Below are 26,057 nucleotides of genomic sequence, written 5' to 3' on the forward strand. Positions count from 1 at the left end.
AGACTAGAAGTGTAATAGGAACATCAGGGAATTAAATAAAATTATATTTTTCCTAGATGTCTGCTTAAAAAGGAAATTCAGGATTTTATGGATGCCCCAGAGACAAACTATTACATTACATTCCCCGCAGTTCTTATTTGAGTACTGTCTGTTTGAGCACCTCAAATAGCTCAGAATCATTCATAAAGAATGGGCAAGAGAGACTGTGTCCCATCAATATTTCAAGCTTGGCTATCAAATCAAGAGAAATTCATGAGTTCTGCTCCAGCTCAACATTTGCAGGTTTGATACTATTGTTTGACAGTTTAGGGGGGTTTCCCTCTTCATTCTCATTGTCTTTAATATTTTATATGTTCTCCCAGTTGATGCTATTGTAATATTTATTAATTTTCTTTCCTCTTTCTTTTTTTCTTACTTGGCTGCACTAACCAGTTTCCTCTTTTCTCTTTCAGCAGGGAGAAATTCACACTCATTTGCTATTTGTGGGGTGATGACACAGTGTGAAGAAGCAGTAATGATGACTGACTGATAGAAGACACCATATGTTCTCTTCATTTTTCTCTGTGATATTTTCTGAGATGAATAAAGACTCAATATAAGATGAACTTTCCTATAATACTTAATAATAAAAAGATTTTTTTTTCTTTTAACATAATTGTCAGAATGGGGGAAATAATCTTTTTTAAAAGCATTCAGATAGTATTACTATAAGTACCAGGCTCTAAATCACCAAGATAAATAATTTTCAGTCTTTTCCACCAGAAATATGCTACATGTGTCTAAGCACCAAATCCAAATTTATAATTAATTTCACCCCCCAAATGTTTTCCAGCCTTTCACAATGCATTTTGTAAATTGCATTTACTTATGAGAAAACAAAGGTAAACAATTCCTTTGCATTTTAAAAGAAGTAAGATTATAAATAGGATTCTGACAATTTGTAACATATGATAACCACAAATCCTGACTATAAGCACAGTGCTAGTATCACTAGATCACAACGAAAATAGTAGATTCTATGCTGGGATGTTTCCTTACACCCTGAGTGGACGAGTCTGTCCAACTAATGCAAAAGATCCCCTTCAGTAAGTATTACATTCGCTTTAATATGTTTTAATCTCAGAATAATAAGAAATCTCATTTCAAATGAACACCTGTATGAAAATCTTTTACTGTTATAGCATAGATACTTACCAGGTATATTTTCTTACATATAATTATTAAATTTTTTCCATTCTGTCCTTTTATTTCATTCTACTGTCTCAAAACCAAGGCTTTTTGATTGTTGCTCCTCCTCCTAACTTCATAATAGCCACTAACTAGCACCAGCCTACAGCCAGAGACATACATATAACTGCTCAATTTATTAGGCAGTCAGCAGCAGAAACAAAGAAGTAAACAAAAGGGATTCACGTTGCCTTCTGTTCCATTGGAGACAGAGTGGGGAAAAGATAAAAATCAATCCTCTCAAATACAAAAATAACCCCCAGAAATCCTTGTTTTGAATACTTTATTTATCAAATTTCCAAGAATGCTTTGCAAGTGATGGAGACAAAAATTGAAGAAAAACTTAACGGTGAGTCCTGCCAGGGCTCTTCTTTGAGCTTTGCTTTCAAGGTCATTCATTTAAAGCAATTTTCATAACCCAACCTGAATAAAGGATACAGAGCCAGCTCTGCTCACTCTATTCACAAAAGAGAGCACCATGCATGTAGCAGGTGCAAGTTTCCTTATGTCACACGAACAGAAGCCAGCCCTCGGAGGACAGTATTATCCTTGGTCACCTGCCATAGCAACAGACATCTAGGAATGTTTGACATTTATAATCTGTAACTCGATGCACTTTCCCCAGTTAGACTATTTATTTGTGCTGTTAAAGCATATGCACCCTGCATCAGAAAGACTATGACAGAAGATGCTCAAGTCAATCGATGATTGCAGTTTTCACGTAAGGAGCATGCGTTATTCTTCCACTGAACTTCAAGTGGCATGAATGCATCTCCCCCTGGAAAGCTGTATTGTGTGCACTTTTCTTTCCTATGACAACAGAATTACATAAAGTCTGATCTCAAAACTCTCAACCAAACATTCCATTCATCAGCAAAGACCTGGCTTACTTAAAGACTACAGAATTGGGTCCCTAATCAATACTTTAATAAATAACACCTACTTAGTGGGAACAATTGATTGCTAGGGAGCAGACTGAGTATAATGTATTTCTGTTAATCTAGTCAAAGGATAAATGTCACAGTTTATTTATAAGACACACCTGGAACTATTCAGAGGCTTGTAGGTAGGATCCATCTTGACATGCATTTAGCACTGTATGTGCACAACATCCTGTTAAGGACAGGGACATCAGCGTAATACACTGGCTTTTTCTGCTGGCGATTCCTGATGCTAAAGCTCAGCTCCACGACCCCTGGCACAAAGGGCAGCCTCTGGGACCCGCTGCTCCAGGAGCTGAGGAGTGGGCACAGAGCACTCTGGGAGATGTGGGAGGCTATGGGAATACTCTTTCATTTCATCTAACTCTAGTGTTTCTTGATTTCATCCAGTAGCCACTTCATTACACTAAGCAACAACAAGGTGTGCCGGAGAGGCCATTCTGGGAATTATAGGTTTTACTGCTTTTACTCTTACTAGACTGCTCATTGTGCTGTGGGAGAAAAGCCCCTCGGTATTTTAGAGTGGAAAATAGCCAACAGAGAGTGCAAGAGGTACCTTCTGTGCAGTTAATCCACAGTCCACATCCCAGCTCTAGCCAAAGAACCTCAGTCTCCACCGTGGCCTGACCACAGCACACAATTTATTGCTCGGGAGCATCATCACTTCAATTCTCTTCCAAGTACTAATTCCATTTCTACCTATGGGGTTTGTGTTCACAACAACCTTCTTTTTTGGGAGTAAGTGTGGGCCACCGATCTTCCCAACTAGACTCAAAATACGCATATTTCCCACGGTATTGTTAAATTGCAGACCGGAGGACATGCCCAGAAGGATGCTTGTACCCACACCGGGGATCGGGGATGTGTCTCCCTGCCCCTTTCCTCCCAGGAAACGCCCGCTCAAGGACGCAGAATCTTTCCCGGCGCCTTGCCGGGACCTTTCCTCCTTTCCCCGCAACTTCGCGTTCGGGGATCTCAATATTTGGGTCAGAGACGCCCAGGCACCCGCTCCTGATGCGGCTTCCCGGCAAGGAGCCGTCTGCGCGCCTGTGCGCACACACAGGCTCCACTCGCAGCCCCGTGCTCCGCACGGCGGTAATTTGCCCTTCAGACAATGCATAATTCAGCAGCCTTCAAGGCGGCCGGCGCCGCCGAAACGTGTCAAACTTGAGAGGCGAGCGGCATCCCGGAAAGGCGGCGGCACCGGCACCGCCCGCGCTGTCCCCGGGCCGCGGCGAGGGACGATGTGCCGAGGGCGCAGCAGCACCGGGCCGCGCTGCGCTCGCCGCCGGAGGCCTCCGCACCGCTCCCGGAGGTGCGCAGCCGGGCGCGGCGGGTGGGGACCGCGCTGAGCCGAGCGGAGCGGGGCCGGGGCGAGGCTGGGGAGGGGGGGCGGGAGGCGGGGAGGGGGGCGGCGGCCTCCCGTCTCCGGGCGGGCTGTCCCGCTTCGCTCTCTCCTCCCCGCCGAGGATCTTCGGCTCGGAGCCGTGGCTGCGTCGCGCAGAGCGGCGGCAGGCAGGCAGGCGCGGCGCGGAGGATGCGCTGAGTGCGGGAAGACAGCACGGCTGCGGTACAGGTCAGTGGCGAGTTCCCCGTCCCCGGGCAGGGCTGTGCCGCCCCGGCACCCCCGTTCCCCCGCATCCCCCGGCTGCTCCCCAACTTTTCCCCGCTCCACTTCGGGAAAGTGCCCAAACTTGCGGCGGGGCATCCCTTGTCCCGCGTTCCCCCCTGACCCCGGCGGCGCGACCCCCTCACCTCGGGGCTGCCCTCCCAGCCCGCAGCGTCGGAGAGAGCGGGCGGCGCCGCAATTAACAGCGCCGGTAATTGCTGGGGTTGCGGGGCAGGTGCCGCACCCGGGGCTGGGCTCGGTGCGGGCTGCCTCGGGGCTGTGGCTCGTCCTCCCTCCCTGGTCCGATTCCCTCGCTCGGGCACGGGGCTCCGAGAGGCGCCTCACAGGGAGCCCAACTTCAGGTGAGGGATGGAGCCGGGGATACGGGGCTGGCTTGAGTGCCTGGAAGGAAAAGAATGGGATCCAAAGCAAACTAGTTAGTGAATGCCGGCATCTCCCTAGGCTGGAAATCCAGATGACCCGAGTTCAATCTGTGTGCAAGCAGGGGCGGGTGTTAAGGCACTTTCTTATTACGGGAGTTGATCTCCAGTAATGGGGAAACGGGGTTTGTTTTAGGTGCTGTTGTACCACATTCCCTTATAAGTGCACCGCTCAGCAAGTCACACGTTCCCCTGCCCAGTGACACTGACAACTCAGACCTTGCAAAATGCCACCTTACCCTGAAGAGGATACACATTCAAAACACGGCAACCATACAGCAAAGAATAATTTTGCATAAGTGTGTTAGTACTAGTATGATACCGCTGGGCAACCAGACAGCCCAGGCACCACGCTGGCATCTGGGGTTCCCGGAGTTGGCTGGGAACAAGGTGATGCCCCGTTGTAGCTGCGTGGTTGTTTTTTTTTAAGCCTTTTGGGGGATTAGGAAAGCCCCTTATTGTAACTGTATTCTAATGTTGCTTTCTGGCTGCAGCTGACTTGTGTCGTGGGCAGATTAACACGCTTAAAAAACCCAGAGATGCTCACTTTTTTATGTTACCCTGCTTACCCTGAAATGCTCATATTTTATTGCAAGATTTAAAAGTTGCAGCTCTTCAGAGAATAGGCTGTATATACAGTACCAGTGGGGGGGGGGGGGTGGGGGTGGGGGGTAAATGGTAAACCCAGATGGCCTGAGAAGTGAAAATACAGTCGCTAAATCCATTTTGTTTATTAAAGATGGTCACCCTCTGATGAGAAAGCTACCCCCAGCTTATCCCGGGAAGATTTCCTTTTGTTAGATGCCTCGTGTCTCATCAATTCCTTTCGTGTCCTCGGGATTTTCTCTTTTCCAGGAGCAGGCCACAGCAGCTCTCTGTGTTAACAGAGGGGATAACAGTTAAGCTCTTCTTTTGAATTCATGAGCTTCCAAATTAAACTTTTGCTGACACCTGCTACCTACCCTGGTTTAGCAGAATGACAGCGTCACCCAGGCTCTGCCACCAAGTGAAGTAAATCACAAAGAGGTGCAAAATGCCCTGGTTAGATCACACAGTGATTTGGGGGAGCTCTGGGAAACCAGGGCTACTGGAAATCTAATCAAAGTCTGCTTCTAATGGAGCAAACTTTCCAACAGCAACCACAGGCAAGAATTAAATCCACAGAGAAGACAGCAGCGGAGATTAATCATCATCATCATCAATTAGCTGATGGAATCAAACAGAACCAAATGAGGGTAAACAAAAATCTGGCTCCCCCTCAGATCTAGCCCCACCTTTATTTATCCAGTGTCAAGGATCCCTCTGCTTTCCAGTGCCAAAAAATTTAGCAGGTGTCATAACATAAGGTCAAGACTTAATTATTTATATGGAGACATCAATCATCATGTGGGGATGATTTATTTATAAATCACCAGAGCTGTAAAATGAGACAGTGAATTCTGATTTTCTCCTGCTCATTGTGAAAGGGGACCAGGAAGGTCCAAGCTGTGGCTGAGTGACCTTTGGAGCCTGCAGAAGTTTCTGCTTGGCCCCACATGGAGGGCTTTCTGTGCTCTTTAAATCATGTAACCAAAATGTCACTAGGGAAATCTTATGCATATTTGCTACATCTCAGTAATGAACATTTACTGATTATGGATTATCTGGAGAATTTAGCTTTTTAAACATTATTCAAATTTTTATGTTTATGTAAGCTAATAAGACTAAGGAGATTCAGTAAGTACTCTTTGCCTTACGGTATTTGAAAAGTATGTCCGTTGGGCTTAGCTCAGCATCTTCCAGAATTGCTTTTAAAATACTAAAATAGAATTTTTCTGCCTAAAAAAAAACCCACCACCCTATCTGTGCTCAATATAATGCTCCTTCCTCACAATTAATGCCAAAAATCAATTTTCTAACATGCTTTTTATGTTTCTGCTGATCACAAACAGAATGGCACAGTAAAAGCTTTTACTGCCATCTGATTAGTCCACAGTTGTGGTAAGTGAATAGCTTGGGCTAGTCTGACTGCAAGGTTCCCGAGCTGAATGCAGTGGATACAGAGAAAAGCATGGGGTGCAAAGCACCAGGAATAATCCTGCTCTGAGTCATTCAAGGAAATCTTTATCAACCATATGAGCAGAAGCAGGATCAGACCCATAGGTTTTCTGATAGCTGGACAAAGTAACGAATATGTGCTTGGGATGTTCCTGAATCTCCTTCTCCTCCAGGTTTCTGAGGAAAGGTTAATGACAGCCAGAGTTTCTCAGAGATTTGTCATTTATTTATCTGTTCATAGAAATGGTGCTGCTGATCTTATTTACATGATTGAATTTCAGATAGGGAGGTGATGATTAAGTTAGACTGAGTCAACCTTGTCAACCAGATAAGGTCCTTTCCAACCCTAATTTTCCATAATACTGTGATCTCAAGTTCCCTCCCAACCCAAACCATTCTGTGAAACTGTGTTTTTTTTTTAAAAAAAAAAAAAACCAAAAAAAAACCCAAAAACTTAGAATATAGGAAGAGAGAGATGGAAAGGGAAGCTACAGTGAAGATGAGTACAGCTAGGATGGAAGGTTTCCTTTGATCTCCTCTCATTATCTCAATAAAACTCTGTGTAGCACAAACCCATAAGCTTTACCATTCAAAAGGACTCTTCGAAGCATGAGGAGTATCCAGGGCAGCTCGTGATCCTTCTGAACTTCATGGCAGGACTCTACCTTGGCAAGAGCAAGTCAATAAGCAATCCTGCACATCCATTATACTGTTCCCAGGGATCTTAAAAGATGACCGTTTATCACTGTATTTCAGTGATAGAAATACTAAAATAATATCTCACTGGGTTTGCAAAACCATGCAGATTATGGGTGAAAGGATGGATGAGCTGACATCTTCAAGAAACAATTAAGACATTAAGAGTGGGGGAAAATATTTTTAGACATCAACCAATCAGTGAGAAGACTGGAATTTAGAACAGGATTCAGTTATGAAATGTTCCTCAAGCACCCGCTGGATCTTACCCAGAGCATATGAAAAATGAAAGATTAATAGTATTTCTCATAGGCAAGACCAGTCAGCTACTTGTGTATTTTTATGGTATGCTGGGTACATTTATAGCAGTTAGTAATGCCAGCAAACGTTCAATATGAAGAGTAACAGATGTATCATGAAACAAGGCACTGGCAAGGCAGGTGGGAAACGATTTCCAAAATATTGCAGCAACCAGGCTGCAAGGAATGTAGTAAGATGGTAAACATAATATAATAGACCTAAGCAGCTTTAACCAAAGCCAGGGTTAAAGCCTCAGGTTGAGTCCCACTGATGCAAGACTGAGCCTGACTCACACGTTACACAGAGGAGGAAAGCCAGGACTTGCTGCATGCAAACCCCAGCAAAAGCGTCTTCCACACCACACCATCCCCTGTGCTTCAAAAGGCGAAAAGTGACAATGAAATCACCGTTGAGCGCAAACAGGAGAAAGGAGAGGAATGAAATTGCATTGGCTCAATAGCAAGAAACAAATCACAGACTTCCTTCATCAGACAGATGATGCCTAACTAGGGCACAAAGTGAACCACGAAGGAAGGTGCCAGATTTCACAAACTAGTCATGGCAAAAACGGTGAATTTCACAGCTTGAAGTGAATTCATGTTATAGGATGAAACAGCATAAAGTGATTAAGAGTTCTGACTGATAGAAGTAATAAGCATGTGAGCCTTAGTCATCACACAGCAGCTGACATTTCTCCCTGGCTTCAGCTGAGCCATAGGAGCAACACCTTCACCTGTCTGTTTCTGATGTTGAGTGAGGGCTAGTGGGGGACATCCACAAATAAGATATTTCCAAGAGTTTTCTGTCTCCAGGGGGCACAAGTATAGTAGTCTAATGGGAGTTGGAGCCACTGTTCTGAAGGCACAGTCTCCTCTCCCAGTGCCACAACTGAAATCTGGAGCTGTGGCCTCAGCGGTAGAAAGCACGCTGTGAGAAGAGGTCAGGAGACAGCATGGCCCTGTATTTACAGCATCACCCCGCTGGTGGAAGAGCAAAGTGGGAGGACAGCTGAGAGAGATTGGAACAAGGGGGTAACTTGCAGCACACTCCCTGCCATGCTGGGGACAACCTTCCAGGTCTGACAATGCCACTCCTGGAACCGTTAGGTGCTGGCATGTGCCACCTCATGGTAAACACGCCACAGCATGCATCCCTAGTAGTAAGCAACCATTAAACAGCCCATTCATTGGCTTTCTTCTGAAAGCCACCCAATTACCATTCTTTTGGGGATAAAAACCAAAGTCACAAGCCTCTCCCACAGGTGCTGTTACCCTACCTTTTCTGGCAAAACATTTCAATAGTTGTTACATTGCATTTTCAAGGAAAACTCTTAATAGGTACTGGAACACCACCCTAACTTTTGTATTCCTACTTAGACAAGGATAAAATTTCTGGAGAAATATGTCACCATTATATCTTAATTCTTTTGTTTCAATGCAAGCCCTTCTATCATAGTTCTTGAAAATCAGAGAGCAAAATGGAAGCAAAGTGAGCTAATACCAACCAGGATGAGGCCAGCCCAGAGGATTCCTCCTCTGGCAGCATAAGCCTCCTTCTAACTCACCCAGTTCAAGGCACACCGTTGGGCAGGCTCTGCCAGGCCCCGGCATCATGCCCCAGAGCAGAATGGCTCTGCAGGCTGCCAGGAAGGTTAACAAACCCTAGCACTGGCAGACGGAGCTGAAACTGCAGCAGAGTCATGAACCCTTCAGAGAGCAGAGCGTGCCAGCTTCCCTCTGTTTATTGAGGGTGTTCCAGCATAGTCGGGTCCACTGAGCGCAGCTGTATTAACATCACACAGGGAGAAGGGAAGCTGAGCAACTTGCCAGGACTGAAGCCATAGAGGAATGTAATGGGGCAGTGCCAGTTCCTTCAAATCCCACCTGGAAGTTATTAGCCATGCGCTGGAGGCAGTGGAGCACCTGCATCCCAGAATATCGAATGTGCATCACTTGCACAGAGCCCAGCTGAACCCTGGCTGGGCACTGTGTGGCCATAGCTCCAATATTCCTGACTCAGAGCAGGACAGGATTTTAAACTGTGCACCAAAGAAACACTCTAAGATGAGCTGATCACTCTTGAGCAAGGATAGGAAAATAAAGTTTGAAAAGATTCCTAAAGCATTTCTGAAGGAATGCTTTTGGACTCCTGGTAGGGAACTAGACTTTAAAAAGGCAGGATGGAGGGAGAGGCCCTCTTCTCCCAAACTGATTTCAAAACTTTGCAGATTTAAGAAACCTTTCAGTAACATTTTGCGGATCAATGCTAATTTGATGCATCGGAGCTCAGCACGGTGCCAATTCACTGTCAAACTGATATTAACTAGGCATGTTTATAGCTCAAGGTCCATTAAATATGCAGATGTGACAATTATTGCACCTCCCTTATAATACTTCATTTGATATGTGTATCACAGCATCCATAAATGGTCTTTCAGTCTTCATCAGAAAGATGCCTGTCTCACTCAGAGGAGTGAGCCCTTGCTGCGGAGGAGGGCTGAGGCTGTGCCTGTGATGAAGACAGAAGGCAGGCAATGGGACTGACTACTGCCTGCAGTGCTGCCAAGAGCAGTACGACCACGATAAAATCTCCTAGGGCCTGATCTGCCAACCCCTATTCATACAGTAACCAGCCCCATGGAAGTCAGTTAATGTAAGTAAATGAGTAATTACTCACGCTGGGAAAGGTGGCAGGATCAGTTACATAAACTTTCAGAGTGGTTTTTGAACTCGAATGCCTGCAATCTTACATCCACTTATAGCTAGGAGCTAAATAAAAGTTGCTTTGTTTTTTAACAGTTGCTCATATGAACCAAAGCCCCAGGAGATCCTGGGTTTAAAACCTGGGTCCCTTTAATATCTGCACAGAAACAGTTTAAGAAATGTTGGTTTCTTATTCTATAAAGTGTGACCCTCAAATGCAAAAATGATTCCCTTCTGAGTTGTGAGAATCAAAGCAGTAGTTAGCTGGTGACATGTATTACTTAGATGATTGACTTTATGCACCTACGTTTGAATATTTGATTTAATATGCCTTCATTTTTACATCCTGGCATAGGGATACTACTTAGCTCAAAGAAGAACAATTAATTTTTCTGTTGCTTTTAAGTTCTTTAAAGGAAGGTTATATAAATAATTATTTAATATACTTTAACAGCGTTTTTTGGTGTGGTTTTTTTTTTTTTTGCATGAGCTGCTTGATCTGCTTAAAGCACATAAATCAGTATGAGACGAATTAGAAAAATAAGTTCAGAAATCTGAAGGGTGCATCAGAAGTTAGACTAGTGCATAAGAAGGGATTAAAACTACATTGCTCTTTCATTTCAAAACAACACAGATTGTTTTGTGGACCTTTGGACATCTCATTTCTTAGGAATCACAAAATCCATTTGTGAAAAGATCTATGAAATAAAGGAAGAAATTGTAAAAGTGGTATCCAGGTCAGTAACACATGAATTTGCAGGCACATACATGGGAGATGCCATGAATCTCCTCTTTGTGTTACCGTTCAGAAGAGCAGTTATTTTCTTCATTTTTACAGATGCCAAAGGCTCAGAGAAAGGAGTACTTACAGAATGCTGCCCTTCTTTTCTTGCAGCAGAAATGTATTTGCCTGCTTTCTCACGTAAGAGAAGAGACAATCCTGTCCTATTCGGCACTGACTGAAACCTGCTCATCTGGAGGTTATCACAGCATCAGGTGTAAACCAGAACATGACCAACTATTATTTCATCCTTGCATCTCCTGCTCCAGAGCTTACACATTTCCACACCACTAGTTCTAGGGAAAGTTGCCTCCCTGCCATCTCTATGATGTTTTACAAATACTTAGATGCTTTTTCCCAGCTTTCTGCAAAAGTGTATCACACATCCAAAAAACAACTCTCCAACTGCAGAAACTGATTTATTATTTTTCTGGCTTTACAGCTATACAGATCACAGTGTTAAGTGTTTCTTGCTACTAGTACCTTCCCTCATTGCAAACCCCCTTGACAGTGTTTCAGAGAATCAGTTACAACTTACTATCAAAATGGTTCACATCTACTTAGTTATGCCTGGATGATCCATCTGGGGAAGCTGCTGTCCAATGAATTACTACTCTTGTCTGCGTTCACACAGCCATCCCCAAACTCCCCAGCATCTCTTCTCTGCTTTCTATCACCTAACTTAGTGCCAAGATGGAAGGGTGGCAGCTGTCTCAGCACTTAATGTCAGTATTCTTCCTTTGCAGGCAAGGGGAAGGGATTTGCTTTCAAGCTGCCCCTTTTCCCACTGAGACAGACAATGACATTATCTCACATCTTTAAATATGGGTCTTGAAGTTAATGGAGTGACAAGAAGATGCAGAGGTTTCATGTTTATGATACAGAAAATTTACATGGATTATTTATTTCTTCCCCCCCCCCCCCCCCCCCCGATATTTAAAATCTAAAGAAACTTTTTCATTCTTAAAATAGTTGCATGTAAAATATGGGAACCACTGCCCAAGGAGCCTATAACTCACATAAAGCTCTTTGAATTCTACATCTTACACAGAAGGTCTACAGCACTGATGGCAGTCTGTACATAATATCCACACATAATAAATAATCACACTTACCTGCACTGTATTGTTCTAACTACATTGCTGTTAACATCTCTTGCAGTGCTTTCAGTTCAAAATACTAAAATCAGCTTGTTGTTTAACCTATAGTTTACACTGGGAGAAGCCTGAGCTTAGATTAGTGTCAGGAGTTTATCTGAGGTCTTTGTTATAATATCAGCATGTCACTAGCACAGGAATTCATCTGGTTTTCATAAATATCTGATAGGGCTCTATCACCATCCTCATCATCATTTTAGGCTGGTTGGAAGAGGATCTCCCCACGATTGCAACCCCTTTCCGAGTTGTCATGGAAAGCCAGTTGGTGGGTGATATTTCAATCAGAGTGTTCTTATAACAAATTCCATTCAAATTCTATCTGAAAGGGAGTTAAGGTTTCATCCTGCTGCTTAGAGAATGATATGCTAAATGCAGCTTCCCACGGGCTTGGCTGCAGTCCAGCGCTTTGTAATTTATAGTTCTCCTTCCCAATTCTGGCTGTGACCTTGGGACCTAACAGTGAAGTTCCCCCGGCCGATGGCATCATTGTAAAGATGGGAGTCTTCACCCACTTCCCACCCGGCACAAGGCAGGAGCATGGCAGCAGATCACCAGCACTCCCACAGAAAGGCAGGTGGGAGCAGGGAGCCGAGGGGAGTGCTCATTTTCTCGCTTTTACTAATAGGAGCAAATCATGGAACATTGTTCTTAAATGACAGAAATTATTAGCCAACTTCAAAGCATGAAATGCATTTACAGAAGAGGTTTAAATTATGTTCGCCAAAGGCATTTTCTGTAGAGACAGCCACAAAAAAAGCTCTAATTGGAGATCTCCAAACAGCTGTTGTGCCCAATGTATTTATATTGGAAAATAACTTGAAAGATTATGTTAACATGCAATTAAAAAAAAAGTTTAACATTATTACTGATCTTACTGATAGCATCCTGAGAAACATTGATACTATTGGACTGAGAAATGTGTGTGTCCATGGCCAGAGGAGCTGACAACCCAGATTGTAACACATGCCATTTTTAACAGAAAAATTGTGTAATTGAGATAAGTTATTGCCCCTTGAAGATTACATTCATTATAGATTGTAAGAGAGATATGTCTTTAGAATGGTGTAGTTCCCTTCAGTTAAATAGCTATTCAGAAAGATGATCATTTAAGCCTATGTATGTAGCTGTGGATTGTTTTAACAGTTATTGAAGGAGGGCAACTTGGAGGAAGGTGAGTAGACCCACACAGCTCTTCTGTTCCTTTATTCTTTCCAGGTTTTTCCAAGGACATACCTTCTGGAAATACTTGTTTGCAGGTACCTATCTGAATACCTCAGGATAGGGAATACTACTAAAATAAAAAAGGGTGACATTTAAAAACCGTGATTTTAAAAGTCTTTTAGATTTTTTATTTCACCAGTAATTGTCAGGTATTTTCAGCACAGCAAATGTTACAGATATAACTTTAAAACCAAAGGAAAGCAAAACTTTTCACTGTTTCTGGTCTTCAAGGTATTCCTTGTGATAGTTTTAGTGATTGGCATTTTCCGTAAACAAGCCTTTTCTGTAACCCAGTCAAAACCCTGAATTTATACAGATCAACCTTGAAATGCTTCTTCTATGATCTGTGTTGTAGACATCAGAGAATCATTACATTAATTAGTTTTTTTGTAAATAAGAAACCAACAAACACAAGAAACTCCCTCTGCAAGATGGTGTCACTAAGATACCACTGGAAAAACATCCTTCAGCTCTCTGGATCGGTCTGAAATGTGGTGACCCTCAACTGGAGAACTTCAGCACAGATTCATTAGGCTTTTCTGCTTAACTACAACACAAGTCAAATTAAACCATTAAAATGGTACAAAATTGTTTCAGATACAGTGTTGGTACTCCAGTGCTTCTTCTGGCCTGGCATTAAAGATGCAGCAGGCTCACATTTAGCATCTTGTTTGCTTTTGCACTACGTGCTGCAGCTCTTGTTTTTCCTCAGTTGCACAGGCACTGGAGGCAGCTGCAGAGCAGTCCTGCAATGATGTCCCATGGGCACTGCATTGCAAAGAAAGCACTGGAGAGAGGCGTCTCCTGCGAAAACACATGTATTTACTGGCAAGTTAGGGGCAGTGCCCACAAGTGAGCTTTATGGAAAGGACCTTAGATGGCAGCAGCACTGTGTGTGCAGGTACCTTTGCTGTGGTTCCTTGAAGGCAAGGGCGACCAGCAGTGTTTGTGGAAGGTTTCTGTGGAAGAAGTTTTTTTGTGCTGTTCACTGAGTATTTATTCTGGCAGTAGCTCTGTAACTGTGCTGTAAACCTCCCTGGGTTCTGGTTGCTGTGTACCCAGGAGTTTGACTAGATGCCAACCAACAGCAAGCTCTGTGATAATTGTGTATCATGTCGCAGTGGGAGCCCTATGCCTGTGGGTAGCAACAGTCTTTCTGCTTCCCACCACACTTCTCCGAGTAACTGAGCCCCACTTCCAGAGTGTCCTCTGGACTGTGAACTCGCTGTCATTTATAATTAGCCCACCTCATAAAATGTGCTGGGCATGTGTTAGAAACACCTTTCCCTCCCATGTTAGAGAATTAATATCAGCTTGTCTCAGACCTGGCTGACCCCATTCCCTTTCATTTCAAGGGCAAAGTAAAGTAGCGGGGAGAGCTTGTGCAGTGGGGACCCACCACTAGACTCACAGGGTCCTGCTCGCTCATTTCCTCCAGGAGAAGCTTTCTCTTCAAAAGTTGTCTATCAGCCCTGGTAATCCTCCCATTCTTTCAATGCAGACTAGAGTTGGCTTTTGACGCGCTCTGAACAGAGGCAGAGGTTTCTTCCAACTTTCAGTGTTGCAGAGAGTTTTTGATATGAACACCAGTATTATTCGTGCAAACCTCCAGCTCCTCATCCTTAAATGACTTTGAGATTTTCTTCTATAATCCGTCATATCAGCAGCCCTCTTGGCTGGACTTGCCTTAGTAACACCTGCTTCTTCTTCCTGCAGTTCTCCTGACACCTCTGTCAGCAGGATGGAAAGCCAAACTTAGTAAGAGCGGATGACACGGAATTCATCCACATTTAGATGGGAAAGAGGGGTGCATGATGGATAAAGGAAATAGTTAAGAGAGAGCAACAAAGGAAGCAGCTGAGCTAGTTCAAAAAACCAGTTCTGCCTTGTAGTTCCACGTAGTGCTCTATGACATTACCCAGAACGTAGCCTGTGAGACCAAGAAGTACTCTTTCAATCTGATCTGGCTCTTGTGTGTCTGATTAAAGTCTCTCTCTCTTTTCCAGTGATATGCCACCTCACTGGTTGCATAAACCTGGCAGTTATGCTCCACTGGGCTCCTTCCCTGTTCAGCTATCAAACTGCCCTGTCACTTTCTTTTGCCAGGGCTTCTTTCCACCCCCCTAATATCTCACCTAAACTTTTTCTTTCTTAGCTTCAGGCCATTGCTCCCTGGCCTACAATTTTCTGAGACTGTGAATAATTCTCTCCCTTCATTTCTATTGTTACCTTGGAGGTATTTATAGACTGTGATCATGTTTCCCCTGAGCCACCTCTTTCAGTGGACTATGAATTTAGCTCTCTCAGCCTCTTCACATGTTATGTTCTCTAATCCACCTATCATTGCTGTCCTTTGTTTTAATCTTCTTCTTTTGAAGGTTGGTTACTAGAAATACACAGCATCATGGTTTTACATGGCCGTTATTTATATTGATTTACATGCACTTCCCCCAGTTAGTTGTATTTTCTTACCCAGTGGAGCTATTTTTGTTTATATTGGTTTACTTTACGAAATTCTCTCTCTCCTCTCCAGATTTAATTTTGCAAATGAAAATATACCAAATAACTCTCCATTTTGCTGCCAAGGTATCAACAGAAGGCAGTAAGGCTGAAGAAGGCAACTGACCGTGAAGACTCTTAAGATCAATTCTTGTTTGCTGCAAGCACCTTTGCCAGAGTTAGGTGCAGCGTGCTGTGCAGGGATGCTGCTCATGCAGCCTCTTTCCAGCTTGCTGCTTTTTCTAAAGTTTATAACAAATCTACAGATGACAAATCTAAAAAGCAAAAAGCCTCAGGAAAAGGCTGATTCATGTCATAGAAAAGGAGACCATGACTGGGAGTGAAACCTTTATATGGGGAAAGAATCACATCCTCCTCAGAAGGTTCAGATGAAGGGAGAAGGTTGAACCTAATTTTTTAAAATTAGGCCATACTAAGATTTCTAACAAAGTCAAAGTACTGGAAGATGGAAAAAAACTTCCCGCACCGTAGCATGTATTGCTCTGTGGATATGCCCAGGATTAGATTGCTGGGCACCTCACAATCACTCTGATGCCTGTGTAGAACCTGACACTAATGATGCCCCTTGTAAGAAAGAATAATCGATCAAACTAACCAGCTTCTTCCTTACACTTCCCCATCACTTTGTACCAGTCCTTTGGATTTACTTAATTCTTTATTGCCTGAAACAACTGTCTCTCTTTGTACTGGATTTGCAATTACAGTCTCGGTTCTGAAAAATTCTGAAGAAAAAAAATACCTGTAGTAATAATATTGTGTTTAAAATAAATGTTTCTTATTTCTACATGGGTTTATTGAAATAAAACAAATCCTCCAATAACTAACAGTAGCAGTGTGTATGAGGACTGCAGGCATAAATGATGTGACAAACTTTCTAAAATATCTTCTATCTTCATACTGTATAAATATTTATTCTTAGCAATACTGCCAATTTTTCTAGCACTTTACCTCACTCTGTTTCAGCAGAGCCATAACAGGCTTCATGCCACAATACAATGTGGACAACTAACGTATGCAAGGCTTGTTCCTGTGAAAGGAATTAAACACTCTCAGTTTTTCTGTTCAGTGGTTGAACCAAAATTAGTGGGGGAAGGAATCGCTTTAGGTATATCCAAAAGACAAGTGACTGTTTTGTTTTTATCACAGAAATCTTCAAAATTTAAAATAATCAAGACAAAGATTTTTCTTTTCTTAGAAGTATCAAAATGAAACATTTGGTTGGTTTTGTTTTTTTGTTTATAGTAATTGTTTAGTCAGTTGCTACTCTCATTTAACAAAAAAAAAACCTAAGCAAGCTTTAGCAAGAATGCAAGAAGTTATAATCTGCCTTTCAGAGAGTCAGTGTTTATAATGGACAGCAAAACACACTCTGGAAATCAGCTGCTGCTTCTGTCTTTTGGGTAATTGTTAAACTCAAAATGTTTGAAATATGCATTGTAAGATGACTTTAATTTTCCCAAAGACATTGACAGCTCCTGGATGATACCACACCAAACTTTTCTTTCTTTTTCCTTTTAATAACCACTGATCCACACAAATTTGTTAATTCCTAAATAGGAGCTCATCACTCACATTGCTTGTGATACCTCTGTCAAGGGCTGAGCGTGGTGCAGAGGATTTCCAGCTATGCAAGTTTGCCATGTAATCCCACGATATATTTGATATGATTTGGACTCTAATTTTTTGTGGCTGTTCTAAATACAACAGTGTACCAAAATAACACATCTTTCCTGCCTGTGCACTGACAGCATTCAGAAAGGAAAGGTAAAATCCTGTGATGAAACATAAGCAAAATAAATTTGGAAAGCAGTATTTGCTGTCTGTCTCCAAGAACAAGAACCTCTTCTCCATCTCCACCCTCTCTGGGCAAAAATGTCACCTAGTTCTGAATTTATTTAAATATTAACCAGCCCACTTCTTCATGCAATAGGAATACGAAGGTCTTTGTCACCCTTCAGTGGGTGACAGGGATGGCTTAGCTTGGGCAAGACAAAGCAGAAGCACAGACTGGGACCCCAATGCAAGCCCTTCACTGAAACCCAGGGAGCAGGCTGTGCCCTTTGCTTATTGAGCAGAAGGAGCTGCCTTGTGGAAGGCAGGGAGTGCAGGAGGCCAGGAAGGGTCCGAGGAGCACATGGTCTGTGGTAAGACACCAATCCATTAATGGGTTTTGCTTCTTCTGACCTGCTGTCGCTGAACATTACTCTCAGCATAGCCAGTCCTGTATCCCCTCCCAGACACCACGCTGACTGCAAAATATACAAAATAAAATCAGGCAAAGACAGCACATCGTGCAACTGCTAAAGGCAAGAAAAGAGGGATCTGGGCTGTCCAGAGGCTCTAGTGAGGCCACAGACACAAGGCAAAGGGAGAAAAGTGTGCAAGAGGAGGGTGTACTGAGACTTAAATGCAAGAGTGAGGAGCCAGGTTAGCTTAAAGGAGACCCATCATACATGTTCCATGCGATTCCTGGAGAATTGGAGGCTGACTGGCCATGAAAATCTCCTTTCAAGAAGGACAGGAAAACAGTTTACAACAATTCTCAGTGGTTTGATGAGTTTCCCAAAGCCTGGACCTTGGATCAGTCAAAGCATAGCAAAGCCTTTCTCTTCCCTCTCATTGCCCTAGGTGCTGTCGAGAGTCACGAATGTTATGAAAGCAAACACCTGCTGGAAATTAACTCATAAACTGTGGTATGGGAGCATACATGAAGCCCTGAAAAACCACTACTGACATTACAAATTCGTGTCTTAGAGGGTCTATGCCAAGAGGCAACTGTGGCTTCCAGCTGTTTGTACAGAACCTTCTGGGACAAAATCTTCTTTACAACTTTAGGAAGAAAAAGAGATCAGCATTTTAGTGTGACTTCTATCCTGAGTCCTATAGGGAAAAGAGATAGGGAAGAAAAGGACTCTTAGTCCATTCCCAGAGAATCCTCTAGATTAGGGGAGGAGAGTCCTTCAGCATCCCCACAGAGACCACTACTGCATTTATTCCTTTTCCAGTGACTCCCAACAATCTTCACAGGTTACCACCCCCTTAGGACAGTACTGTTTGCAGACTCATAATGCTCAGTTTTCTCGTTCCTTCCCTCAGCATCTCTTCTGAGATGTTATTTCTGGGCAGGAAGAAGGTTTACAGTTCTTTCCCCCTTTTCATCCTGTAAACTGTACCCTGATCTCATTCTCTGCTGCTATGCAAAAAAAAAAAAACAGGCACCTGAGCATGGTTTATCTTAGTAATATTCCATTTCTCTGTCAGACTTTAAGGTCACGTGGTAATTTTGGGTGAGGTATTGTCTGCAAAGACAACAAATGCAAGAACAATATTTCTCCCAGCAAAGGATAAACTGGATGACCCAAGTGATTTTCTCTGTCACTACTATCTATGTTCCTATTATGGAATAAACTACTGGACAAGGAGAAGGATTTAATGCTTTGAATATATTGATAGATACTACCAAAAAGCTCAACTTAGTTCATCTCCACACTGCCTTATAAGGGGCACTACGTGGCCAGCAAAATAGCAGCATTTCTCTTCTCTGCAGAGGTGTAGAGCATAGCATATCTCCCAGAAGGGTATCAGGATTGCAAAGATGCTTGGCTTGGATGGCTCGGTATTGAGTATCTGTCTGAACAGAAGAGGTAAATTTTTGGCTTTTCTTTCTTAATTTTTAGTCTTTCTGAGGTATATTTCAGTCTGGAATGAATTTTTAGGACTTCTGTACTGTCTATACAGCTCTAGAAATGCTAAAGCAGGGAAAAGAAGTTCAGAAGAAATGAAAAAGAGGTTACAGCATTTCCCATCCCTGAAGCCTGAGGACTACCTCATGCCTGAAGCACACTCATACATGTTCATTACCCATCTCAGGACAGGAAGAAAGTTGAGCTCCCGATGAAAGCAGAAAATTCCTTAATCGAACAGTCTATTATTAATATCCTATTCATTATAGGGCAGGGGTCTTACAGGTCAGTCTGGTGTATTACTTTTCAAACAAGAATACCATTGTCCAGCTCTTACCAAGAGCAAGCTACAAGCCCTCAGCCTTGGATACTTGCTTTTCTAGGCAACTGAACTAAAAAACCTTTCTGAGTGGGTTTTACAAAGGCAACCAAAGATAATTAAGTTTATGAATATGAAGGTGACTCGTGGATGTTTATACTGCCAAGACTGAGAAATGTTGTTAAGGGGAAAAAGATGTCCAGATTCTACAGCATCCTATTTTTTTTTTTGACGCATAACTCCAAAACTCCATAGTATCAGAGAGTGAACAGCTTTATTCTGCTGTTAGTCGCTCAGTTCTATTAAGAAATTCTTGAATATTACTTCCCTTTTTTCTGCCTCTTCTCCCTCCCCACCCCCACCCCCGCTTTTGTTAACCAACTAGAGAAATACTTCACTCAAAAATCCATTGTAGTCAGTGAGTGTCACTAGCTGACACTGGATAACACTGTCATTATGATTTAGGGTTTCACTGATTGTGCTTTATTATTTTTGTATTTTGTAGAAGGCTTTAACTCTCATTTTATGTGTTCATCAAGTTGTTTAAAGTGAAGGGGCTCTCAGTCTCCATTGCCATACTAAAAGGAAATAGAGGAGCTTGCTGTTATTACCATGCAAGCTAGACAGTCTGAACGGTGTCTTTTAGCCAGATGTAAATCCACAATTATAAGTCACCATGGAAGGGGAATGGCAATCGCTGCATTTTGATGTATTGCCACAATACTTTTCATATAAATATAGTGACCAGAATAAGGAAATTAGATTTAATTTGTATGCCTTTATGCAGTAAAGATATTTCTTCAAAGCATCGTTTTGTGCTAGAAGTCAAAAGAGTATCTCTGAATAAGAACTGCTCACAGAAGAAAGAAGAGATAGTGCCAGGGTTATGCACAGCAGAGGGATAAAAAAAATCTGCTGCGTGGCATAACTATGTAGGGCTGTATAATTTCTTCAGATTGGGATGTACAGCATGTGTAGTTGTGTTCATGTAATGCACAAAGAGTTTGCCCTGCTTCACATAGAAGGGCTATCCTGGGAGCTACAGGGCAATCAGTCTTAGTTTCTACTTTTCCATAGACTTCTGTGGTATTTTCTGCAAGTCATTTCATTGCACCTAAGTTTCTTCATCTGTAAAATAAATCTTTCAAATACAATTGGATCAGCTTCATACAGCAAATTACATCTGATGCTGAATCATGTCTTTTATCTTTCTCTCTGCTTATTTTTATTGTGAGGTCCTCAGGGCAAAGACTATCACTTGAAGTCTCATATATAATAAAAGTCTCTTTAGCAACACAGATCCCATTCTCACGGACTGGAAGCTTACTGTAGTAAAAATAAACAAATGTGTTCACCCACTGGAATTAAAATAAAGCCACCAAACCAAAGAAAATCTATACTTACGACCCTTTCTCATAAATATACTGGCCCCCAAACCAGATATACTGTTTAGGTACGTCCCAGGACAGATGTAAAGCACTGGCTACACTTCAGCCTTTGGCCAATTGGAAGTGTTAAGAAAAGCTTTCCTGCCACAGCAGAGCCACTTAGGGATAAAATAACAAAGACCAAGGGCTAGGAAACAGGGTACTAAATAGTTCAGTGGCCTTAACAAGGGACTGGAAAGGAATGTTGAAAACTGAATTTTCAGTTGTAGGAACAGGTTGGCTAGTCCAAAATTACCTAAACTGGAGAAAAACAAACTAAAGAGGGATTTTTGTGGTGATAGAGATGCATGGGAGAGTATCTGGAAAAGAATCAACAACACAAACAGGTCTGACTGTTCCTAGAGCCAGGGCTACAAGCCAGGTTTTGTGGCATGGCCACACAGCATGGAAAGGCTCATTAAGAGTGCTTTCTTAGAAAACTGAAGCTAAAATCTTGTTCTTACTGAAATGTCATCTGATACAGGTACAGAATAGAGATGCAAAATGAATAGAAATATGAAAGGGATTTGGTCTGCTGAGCAGTTTCACCATACTTCACCTGGTTAAAAATAAGAATGGCAAAGACGGATGTATTTTCTTTTTTAATGCCTAGATTTGGTAGCTTTGAGTATTAATTACAAATAGAGGAGATAATAGGCTCATTAGGCCACAGAAACACTCTTGAAAACTGTGGGAGGAGGTGCTGAATTGTTGAAGTCAGTCCCTTCCATGTAAGCATGAGCTTTTTGCTCAGACAAAACTTAGTGTCTCCCACCAGAGTCTGGTTGCAAATCCTGAGCCAAGAGTTGTGCCCTAATGGTAGGTTTGTGATACATAGCTCGTTACTTTTCATACATATTAAACTCATTCTGTTCAAAGAAGAGGTGTCTGGGGTCAGCAAATGCCTCATGATGCTCATTCCTTTTAATGACGTTAACATCTTATGTGGCAGTCGTTGCGTTTTTGCTTGCTGTGCCTACATTTTAAAGAACGTTATTTTTTTTTCCAGAAAAACATTTCAGTTCTTGCAATTAGTGCTTATTTTTGTAAATTAAGAAATGAAATGTGCCAAATTGTTCTCCTCTTTTTTCTCTCTTTGAGGGTTATTTGCAATGTAGCTTATGTTACTGTGTATCTACTGTGTGCTTTACAGGAAAATGAAATCATTACACAAAACACAAATTACTAGACCTCTTTCATAATCACAAACTCTTAATTGTCATGTAAGCACTAAGATCACTGTAATACATGCAGTAAAATGTCTCTGACTAATTTTTTTCTCCCAGGTTTAAAGGTCAATGAGAATATTTTTCTTTAATTTGACAGGCACACAAGAAATAATGCAAGACTCATTTATGGTCAGGTAATGCACAAAGAAATCTATAAATCAAGCTAAGGGGAATATTAGATCATGCTCATATCTGAACCCATCTGGCTTAGTTCACAAAAGAATCAATAAGAGGCAGAGAGCTCAGTACTACTTGTGATTTATACTCTTGCATCTAAGGGGAGAAACATTTGCAATTTTTAAGTCGCTTCATCTGAAACGAAAGGATATGAAAAAGAAGCTACAGATGGCTATTACAACATATGCATTAGGTAAGTAATCTGATGACGGATTATAGCTGCTGGAGGAAGGGATGGTTCTAGTGGTTCATTCCACTTAATGACTCAGCATATTGTTCAGTATTTGGATCTTCCTCCCCCCAAGTGTATTGATACATAGCTGTCGAGAAATACAATTAGCTGGGTTTCCGTGTGGTTGATTTTCGTAAATGAATTGCAATTGATAGTTCTCAGGCACAGTACAGCTTATTGTAATATACATAACACCTAGCTTTTCTTCACCGCCTTCTTCCAAATACTACTTCCACCAATCAACCCCGCACCAAAAACGTATCATGGACCACTATTAATCCTACCCCACACCATATTATGCACGTAAGCTTCTGATCTTTTTGTGAACATCCAGGATTTACATGAAAGCTTTCTACCTATATAGTACATCTCTCAACTAAATAAAATCTCCAGCTGGCCTTAAGTTTAGTCTCCCTAAGAGGCAGGATGAAAAGTGTCACTGTGTTGCAGTACGCTGCATGAATGCACAGGGGTGGGAGGCAGAGGAAGAGCGAGAGATTTCGCAAAGCAATTAGAGTATGAAAAACAGATATTGCAGTGATGGGTGCCTTAATAGTATCAGGGAAACTGGGCAAGTAAAACATCCATTTCAGCTACAGCGATTTGTTTTACATACAGTGCTAATATCCTTCATACAAATACTGACTGCAGCTTAATTCAAATCTAGAAAGACATTTAGACTAAAGGGAGAGCCTGACATATTTTTCTCCCAGCTAATGTGTACAAGTAGAATCAATAATTTTCCCAGTATATGTTGATAAATTATTACATCAGACATTATTGATCCAGCCAAAGAAGAAGGAGGTCAAAATAATGGAAATCAGATGATTGTGATTAAAAATGCTTGGGATATTCAGTTGGAAAAGGCTGATAACTAAAACGGTCTATGGGCTTTACACTTATTGATTTAATAACTAGAATAAGTCTTGCTGATCCAAAACAAGGTTACTTGTATAGGTATTTCAGGGAGTCTATATGTTTTCTGTATGTGTTCGAATTACATTTTAGCTCAGCACACTGAAAGCATTCATTTTAAACATCTGTTCCTTTCAGCCACAATTTTCTACTGCATTTTGCTGCTGAGAACCCTTAGACTTCATTCTGGTTGTAGGCTTAGTACTCTTTCAAGTACTTATTTACAAGGTTTTCATATGTTTTTGTCATTATTAATAATGAATATGTTCATTAGTTTACACATGCTTTATAAACACTGGGCAGGATCCAGAAGCCTCCCATGTGAGTGGTGATGTGCTGAAGCTATGCTATTGATTCTTCCTTGCATATATCCTAGCAGAGAATAATACATCAGTGTTCCACCTTTCAACCCAAAAGATCCAAAATGTTTTCCAAACCAACGAGGACAGTGTGCCTGCTAGCAAAGATTTCATCATCCACCCCTGGAAGGCACCACCTTTAAGGCACTGTATGGCAATGGTCTGGTAATGCAGAGCATTCAGAGGCTGCACAGGCAGAGAACAAAGAATGCCATTATCACTCACCACACACAGCAGAGAAAAAAGTAGATGCAATTTACGTGATGGGTCACAGCCAGCATACAAAATCCACAGCCTTCTCGCTCCTTGTCTTCATACCAATGGAGTCTCTTGTATTTTGGGAGTCCTACTTGTCTCTTTTTTTTTTCCCTTATTAGCTTTACAATCCAGGCTCTATTGCCCTACTGGGGGCTCAGTTTCCCTGTTGCAATCTCAGCCACCTACTTTCACACTTTTGTGGTTAACATGGCCTCCAGGTGCCTCTTTCCCACAGCACTCCTGCACCTTACATCCTCCAGCCAGCAATCCCCTATTTGCCCTTCCCACCTCCTCTGGGGTCGGATGACCTTTTTGCAGTACCACTCACCAACACCAGACACAGGGGTTTTGCTCTCAGTGCTGCTGTCTCTACCTTATGGCCTCAGGAAGTGAAGGACAGAGACTAGTGACAAAAGAGCTGCAACACAGACAAAACAACTTCACCCCACACCTTGCAAGGACTTAGAATGCTTTTGGTTAGGGCCGTACCTACCAGCTGGGGCTCGTAAAGGTGGAGTGGACCAGAGTCTGTTTCACCTGTTCCCTCACAGGTGCCATTTTCCCTGATACCTATAGAGGCAAGCTGGAGTGGTGCCTCTGGGAAGGGTAATTTAGCTGAGTGTATAATGCAAGTATTATTAAAATAGCCCTGAATTACAAAAGAGAAGCAGAGCTCCACTACATCTCTGGGAAGGGTGGGGGGTGGTCATGTCTCATCAGTTTCAAAAGTTCTTTTAAAATACAGTAACACAGGAAATGTGTATGTGCAGATGTGGCTCATTGAAAGTCAAAAATTCTCGTTCCATTTTCTTTCCACACTTGGGATTTTTCCAAAGTTTCTCTTGAGCATGAGAAACCAAGAATACTTTCCATAAGGTCTTCAGAAATTCCTTACTTTAGTTCTGGTGTAATGAATACCAAATGACTGTTGATTTGACAGTAGTTACAAAGCCTGGGCCACATGGGACAGCAGTACAGTGTGAAAAATGAAAACATCCATATGTACTTCTCGTTTGCTGCAAGTAGAAGGTGATCCTGAAAATGAATTCTATATTTCTTCCCAATCATCTTTCATCATGGCCAATGCCTAAAAAGCTGTGTGTTATCCCTTGCCAGGAGCACATCTAGCAGTCACAACGGCGGCATAGGCGTTACATTGCCAGGGTGACAAAAGTCATCATCTGGGTAGAAAATGATACAAGCTCCAGAGCACATGACTGGATCTGTCATACCTGTTCTGCATTATTTAAAGGTGTGATAGCTGAGCACAAGTTATATTGGCTAACTCAGTAGAGAAGCATCATAACCTTGATACTGGGTTATAGTTATGAATCTCCCTTAGACAGTACAATGCAAATGTTTCTTTCGGATAAGACCTACTATACTTGTTACCTGCTCTATAAGATGACACTTCGACCAACATTATCCCACATCACCTTTATAGGTTCTTTTGCCTGACCAGGTTGTTTCATCCTAAAACTCTCCAAAATGGGCAGCATTAGAATGAGAAAGGCTGTGAAAGAGAGCAGAAACACTAATTCCCTGTGCCTGTACATGCTGTAAGAGGAAGCAGACTCTTGAGTTACAGTAGTAACTCAAGGGGTATGGCAAAGCTTTCTAGTCCTTCTGAAACAGCCCAAACCTTACTGCTGTGAGGCCAGTCTGTAAAGTATATGATGACATAGGGTGCTTAAAAGGCCATTGCTAAACATTTCCTTCTCTTTCCAGGCACTAAATTCAGCTTTCGACATTTACATTCCATAGTAGTTTAGGATTTGAGTAAGAAGCACTTCATGTCTGGGATTACACCCAAATTCAGGGAAGTCG

General features: G+C 42.3%; 1 protein-coding gene across 3 annotated transcripts in view; it reads left to right on the forward strand.

Moving 5' to 3' along the window:
• Positions 1-3,267: 3,267 nt before the first annotated feature.
• The window catches only part of CHST8 (carbohydrate sulfotransferase 8), a 176,250-nt gene continuing 153,460 nt past the window's right edge, over positions 3,268-26,057 (forward strand). The window contains exon 1 of one of the 3 annotated variants that reach the window (XM_062604857.1): positions 3,268-3,483. The gene's annotated coding sequence lies outside the window, so the exon portion shown is untranslated. Of the gene's footprint in view, positions 3,484-3,597; positions 3,745-26,057 lie in introns of those variants that run through there. The other 2 variants (XM_062604858.1, XM_062604856.1) reach the window with 2 other exon arrangements.

This window comes from Pezoporus occidentalis, unplaced genomic scaffold, assembly GCF_034315485.1.
Source record: "Pezoporus occidentalis ecotype Australia unplaced genomic scaffold, CSIRO_AGI_Poc_V1 ctg89, whole genome shotgun sequence".
NCBI classification, from domain to species: domain Eukaryota; kingdom Metazoa; phylum Chordata; class Aves; order Psittaciformes; family Psittacidae; genus Pezoporus; species Pezoporus occidentalis.